The following is a 6,052-nucleotide window of genomic DNA, read 5'->3' as shown; positions in this document are numbered from 1 at the left end:
TCAAGGCACCCCCCAGCCAAGGCATCCCCCCAACCAAGGCACCCTCCCCCCAGCCAAGGCGCCCCTTAGTTCCAGAAGCCCAAGCCCACACACCTGTACACAACCACATAGGCACACACACATCCACACCTGCTGCCCAAACTCCAGGAGCAGCCCTGAGAGACAAGCTCATTTGCAAATACAGCTTTTTTGGATTATTTTATGTTTGCTTTTGTTGATGGAGGTGGGGGCCCTGGTAAGGAGCTTAACCAACAGCCACAGGCCTTGCTAGAAGCCCAGATCAGGAGCCCACCATCCAGGCCCCTCTTCTCCCACCTCAGCGACATCATTCCCTGCCCTGGCTCCTGCGGAGACACAGGGGCAGCCTCCCAGCGGTGGGCCACGTTGGGTCCCCCACATATGTCCCTGGGGGAGATGAGATGAGAGCACCCTGAAGGCTTAACTACAGCAGGAAAGAAATTGTCCGTAGAACAGATGAGCATGGTCAGAATGGAAACCCATTTCCCCTCCAAAGGAAGAAAGGAAGAGAAAGAGCAGAGAAGGAAGACGGGAGGGGCGAGGTCTAACTCACTATCTCTGCATGGTCCTGAAGGTGATGGAGGTTTCTACCTGTACACGTGTAGCCCTTTCTTCCCTGGAACTGCCCTCTTTGCTGATGCAGGGGAAAGGATCCTCTTTGTCATTCTGAGTTCATGGGTGTTGTGAGAGCCTGCAGTTATTGTCATAATAACGAGATCCCCCCAGCCATCACCTTTGTTTCCCCCTTTGGAAGAGAGTGGCCGAGTGATGCGTGATGTTGCTGAAAGAGCCCAGGCCTGGAGTGCAGGGCTGTGACCTGGTTTCTGCCACCTCCCTGTTGGCGACACCAGGGGACTCCTTCTCAGTTTCCTCAACTATAAAATGTGTGGCTTGTGCCAGAGTGACGTCAAGCTCTAACACTGTGGCACGGTAGTGACCTGGGCCAGTGAAAAGCATTAGGGCCTCATCTGACTGGCTTAGGTATGAAGCCCTCTCTCTCCCAGATTCCCCAGTAATTTTCCATCAGGCAAACACCGTATTTCCATATTTGGAATCTGGGCTGTGTTTGGGGTCGGGGTGGGACGGATTCTAGTGTCCCACCCACCCGAACAGGAGCTGGGGTCCTGACTCAGCTTGCCTGGCTGCAACTAAAGCCAGGCTCCCGAAGGATTCCAGGATGGGGCAGAAACCAGAGGGGGGCCTAGCTAACCTCGGTTAACACAGGCTGGGCTGGGCATGAGGATTCTGCCATAGCCCTCCTAGTAACTGACTCATTCATTCAGAAGTCTTTCACGAACCACCTGCTGTGAGCCAGTCCCTTTGGTAGGCACTTCGGAGAAAACAAGATGAACCAGATAGGACACCCCCCTCCAAAATAAATAAATAAATAAAACCCGACAGAGAGCTTAGCAATGAGATTGTATAAAACTGTAGAGCAAGATAGGAAAGAAAGGAAGGCCATAAGAGAGCTGCACATAAAGTACTGCTGGGTGTCAGATGATAGTTGCCAAGTCCCTCATGCCCATCCAGGCTTTTCTCTGGCATCTCTCCCTTCTCCAGCTGCTGGGAACCCCAACTGCAAACCCTAAACCTGAGGCCTCAAAGTCCCTGGGAGGGGTAAGGAGGGTGCAGGGCAAGGAAGAATCAGACACCCCCTCCCCCATATTCCAGTTGCCGCACCTTCCAGTCTTGCCCCAGCCCTGGCTAACTGGATGGGAGCCTCTCTCTAAACTGCTGCTTTGTTGCTACACCTGGGTGAAGAGGGGAGTGGTGAGTGCCCAGGGCCTGAAGACAGACCAACAGCTACCCTTCCCTGCCAGGCTTGGCTGGTCCCCTCCTTCCCATCTCCGTGGTCCCCTGCATCCAGGTAGGCTGACCACAGGCCCCAGGACTGGAAGGCATAAAGGGAGAGAAGGCTTCTTGGTGGGGACAGTCACAAATGACAAGCTCAGGGGAGGAGAGGGGCAGGTGCCTGGAGGTGGGGACATCACCTGGCTGTGAGTTCTAGGACTCTTGGGGGCAGTGGCAGTGATTCAGGCCTTGGGGGCAGATCTCACCTCCACGATTCCCTCGATTCCCTCTGCCGTGTGCATTTTGTCAGAGCTCTGACTTAGAGGATGGAGGGAGGGGCTTTAGGGGCTGAAACACAATGATGGGGGTTGCAGTCCCCAAATGCCCCTAGGGAGGGAGGGAGGGAAGAAGAGAGGGAGTCAGAGGAAGGGGGAGCAGGTGCCTCCTCCCACAGCCAGCTCGGGGAGGGGGTCCTGGGGGTGGTCCCAGACCCAGGCCAAGGCTCAGGGCCCATCTGAGCATGTCGCCTGCTAAGGAGGAGCGGAGGCAGGGGAGGGGAGGGCGGGGAGGTGAATAAATAATAGGAAATAAAACTTCATGAAGCAGAAAATAAAAGGCAGATTATACAGATGTGGCAATTTGAAGGATCATTGCCTCTGTCCTCTTTTTAACTGCTGCATCTGGAGTTTTGAAGCGGCTTATCCTCTCCCTCCCTCTGCCAGGTCCCCGCCTGGCTGGAGGCCCCCACGGGGCCAAGGCACGCGTGGGGACAGCACCTCAAATGCTTCAAAGGCCGGTGGCATTTCCAAGCACCACGCGTGGCTGGCCAGCCTGGGAGGGGTTTGTGGGCGGCGGGGAAGTGGGTAGAAGGGCGTGTGGATGTTTGGGGGTGAAGCTCTGAGCAGGTGTGGCTGTGGCTTGCTGGTGAGAGAGTGAGTCACGCTGGTTAAGGGGGGTGAGCCTGCACAGTCAGGAACGGGGTGAGGATGTGTGAGGCATGAGGAAGGGGACCCTGGCCAAAGGGGGTCTGGCTGACTGTCAGCTGGAAGATGAGGCCCAAGTTTCTGCAGCTTCTTTCTGCTCTTCATCAAAATTCATTTGTTAAGCCTCAATTTGACACTGTGCCAGGTGCTATATAAACAGACATGGTCCCTACCCTTAAGGAATTTCCTGCCTAAAACACACACACACACACTGATATTTTGTTTATTTTATTTTAAATATTAATGTATTCCCCACCTTGATCCAGGGAGGGTTTGAGACAGCTCATAGGAAATGCATGCAATAAATGAGTAAACTACAAATAACGGAGAAAGCATCAGGACCACAGAAGACATACCATGAGTGGTAGAGTGGGCCCCAAGCAGCCGCAGAGTCGAGCTGGAAATTGGCCTCCGTCTCTTGGTGGTCGGTGGAAGAGCCATCATGGTCCCATATGTGGCTCTCACTCACAAGAAGACAACGTGTCAGCTCTCAGGAGAAGCAGCACTTTTCCTAGCACTTGGCTGTAAAGGAAATTACTCACCTTGGCCCCAACAAAGGAGCCTAACGGTGATAACGCCCTCAAAAACGCAGTCGAAAATTCAGGTCCAGGTTCCCAGGGCTGTCTCAGGCAGTGTCCCGCAGGGAGAGCGGATCAGTTAGAGCACTGAAATCCAGAAAATCTTGAGCAAAGGAGCACTCTGTGTCCTTCAACTCTCCCTTCAGCATTGATACTTCTTTCAGGTGGGTTTTGAACCACACATTAGCCCACAGTGAGACCAGAGTCTCAGAGGAAATAGGAGTAGCTGATGTCAAGATTCCAAGCTCAGTCTAACCCAGGGTTGGGGCGGTGAATGCGGACCTGGGGTGGGGAGGGGCTGGGAGGCATGGGCCAGACTGCTCAGCAACCCTGAACGAGGGAGGTGTCCCTTCTCCATCCACGTACCTCCTCCTGACCCTGTGTCACGCCACAGATGAGGACAAAGAGATCAGAAAACCAGAAGCTTCTATCCTGATACCAAAGGTGAGGCAAAGGCCCAGCTGGGTTAAATCTCCTTATGCATCCTGGGTGTGTTGTTTTTCGAAGCAATGGACCAATCGTTGCAGAATCATTCATAAAAACAGGGAAGTCAGGAGAGGACTAGTTTTGGGGAGATGACACTAAGTTGGATCTCACAGGTAATAAGTAATCCTGTACAGTACAGTAGTTTACAATTTCCAGGAAGATTTATTGAGGGGCCATATCTTACAGACAGAAGTCCAGGTCTGAAATTCAGAACAGAGGTCAGGGCTGAGGCTTCAATTTGGAGACTTCAACCAGAAGCTATCCCGAAAGCCCTGCAGTCAGCCAGCTCTGAGGCTATACATCGTGGAAAGACTTCAGTTTAGGGGTGGGAAGAGCAACAAGGAGTAGCGGAAAAGACAGAAAAAGAACTGCAAGAAAGTAGAAGTGCCAGGAGAGTGTGCAGTGCTGCAGGCCCTGGGAGGACAAAGTTTTATCAGGTCCGGGATTCCATGGAAACCAACAATCCCGGTTTCTGCCGTTGGAGAGTTGTTGTTGCTCTGGGAGCAGAGAGGAGAAGGGAAGGCAGGGGAGGCGAGAGGAGGAGAAAGTTAGAGTTTGACATGACAGAGAGTATCTGGAGGAGGAAGACCCAAGGAAGGCTGTGTGGAGGTAATGGCATCTAAATATTAGTCAGTTTTCTCCCTGTCATCTGCTCCTCCTTCCTCATCTGTCCTTGTACGTTTCAGAATTGCTCAGCAGCTGGTCCTGGTCCCTATGCTTTGGGTGATATTGGCTTCATCCCCACCATCTTCAAAGGTGAGCTCTGATTACTAGTAATTAGCTCAGATATGGGAACATGACCCAAGGCAGGCTGCTCAAGGAGACTGTATTCCTGGATCTGAGTTTGAAATTTCCAGGAAGCTAATAGTCTCTATCTGCTAGATTTGAACCAAGAAGAGGGATCTTGGGAGCTACTGGGGCCATCTTGGTACCATGAGGTTTGCTCCTGCCTCTTGGGCTTGGGAGACAGAGCCTCAGAGGAGCTGGAGAAAAAAGGGGCCTGGATCAGTGCGGAGCCCTAGACGAAACCTCACCTGACCTGGCCACAGATCATCCAGTGATCAGATAAATCTCAGCATGCTAAGGCCCATTTGAGCTAAGATTTGTTACTTACAACCTCCAGGCGAGGGAGAGCCAAGTGCAGAGGCCCAGCATCAAAGCAGGACGGCATGTTAAGGGCTGGACCCAAGCTGGAGCCCAGAAGAGGGGAGGGTGCATGGGGTAAGTCCAGCAGGCTGTGTGCTAATAGCTAACCTCACCAGGCTTTCCTTCTGTGCCAGGCATTGTTCTGAGGTGCTTACGTGCATAATTTCGCTTAGTCCTCACGAGGATCCTATGACATAAGTAGTGTTATTATCCCCATTTTATAGAGAAGCAAACAGCACAAAAGCCTGAATAACTGGGCCATGGTCAGACAGCTAGGAAAGGTACAGCTGGCACTCAATCCCAGGCAGTGTAACTCCAGGGCCTGGCCACTGCAGCCAGCTCAGCTGGGCTTTGGTGCAGGGGCTGGTAGGCCATGTGGCCAGCAAGGCCAAAGGTCGCTGACAGGTGAAGGGGGATGAAGGTTGAGAAGACATAGATTTGATGGCTGAAGGTCATCAGTGGCCCTCAGGGTGGTGTTTCAGGAAGGGGTGGGGTGGAAGCCAATTTGCAAGGTGTGAATGGGAGCCAGGTACAAATGGGAAGCAGGTGAGGGAGGAAAACAACTGGCAAAGACCACGCATCCGGTGAGTTCATTGTAGAAAGGCGGGAAGCAGGGCTCAGCTACAGGAAGCAGCAGAGTCTACTGCGGGCTTTTATTTTTCTTTATCCGCGTGACAGTCTTCCCTGAAGATGTTTGCAAGGGGGTAGAGAGTAGGCCCAGAGACTCCTGAGGGGACCCCATGGCAGGCAGAAGAGGGGGTGGTCAGTCACAGGCTTGCAGAGAGCCCCTCCTCCTCTCCAGGAGGGAAGAAGAAGGGAGCGTGGCTAGATGGTGAGGGATGTGGGCATCCAGAAAAGCTGGGGGCAAAGGTGTTGGCAGAGGGGCTGGTAGGCAGGAGCCACGAGAAAGCAACCATTCAGGAAACCCGTGAGCACCTGTGCCTGTGTGGGTACAGTAGAAAGGCAAGGAAGGAGAAAGGCCCAGCTGTAGCCAGGTTTTCCCAAGGTCCTAGGCCATTGTCTTTTTTTTTTCATGTTTTATTTTGAAAT

Source organism: Propithecus coquereli, unplaced genomic scaffold (genome assembly GCF_000956105.1).
Source record: "Propithecus coquereli isolate 6110/MARCELLA unplaced genomic scaffold, Pcoq_1.0 Scaffold519, whole genome shotgun sequence".
Lineage (NCBI taxonomy): Eukaryota > Metazoa > Chordata > Mammalia > Primates > Indriidae > Propithecus > Propithecus coquereli.
Note: the sequence above shows the minus strand (reverse complement) of the source record.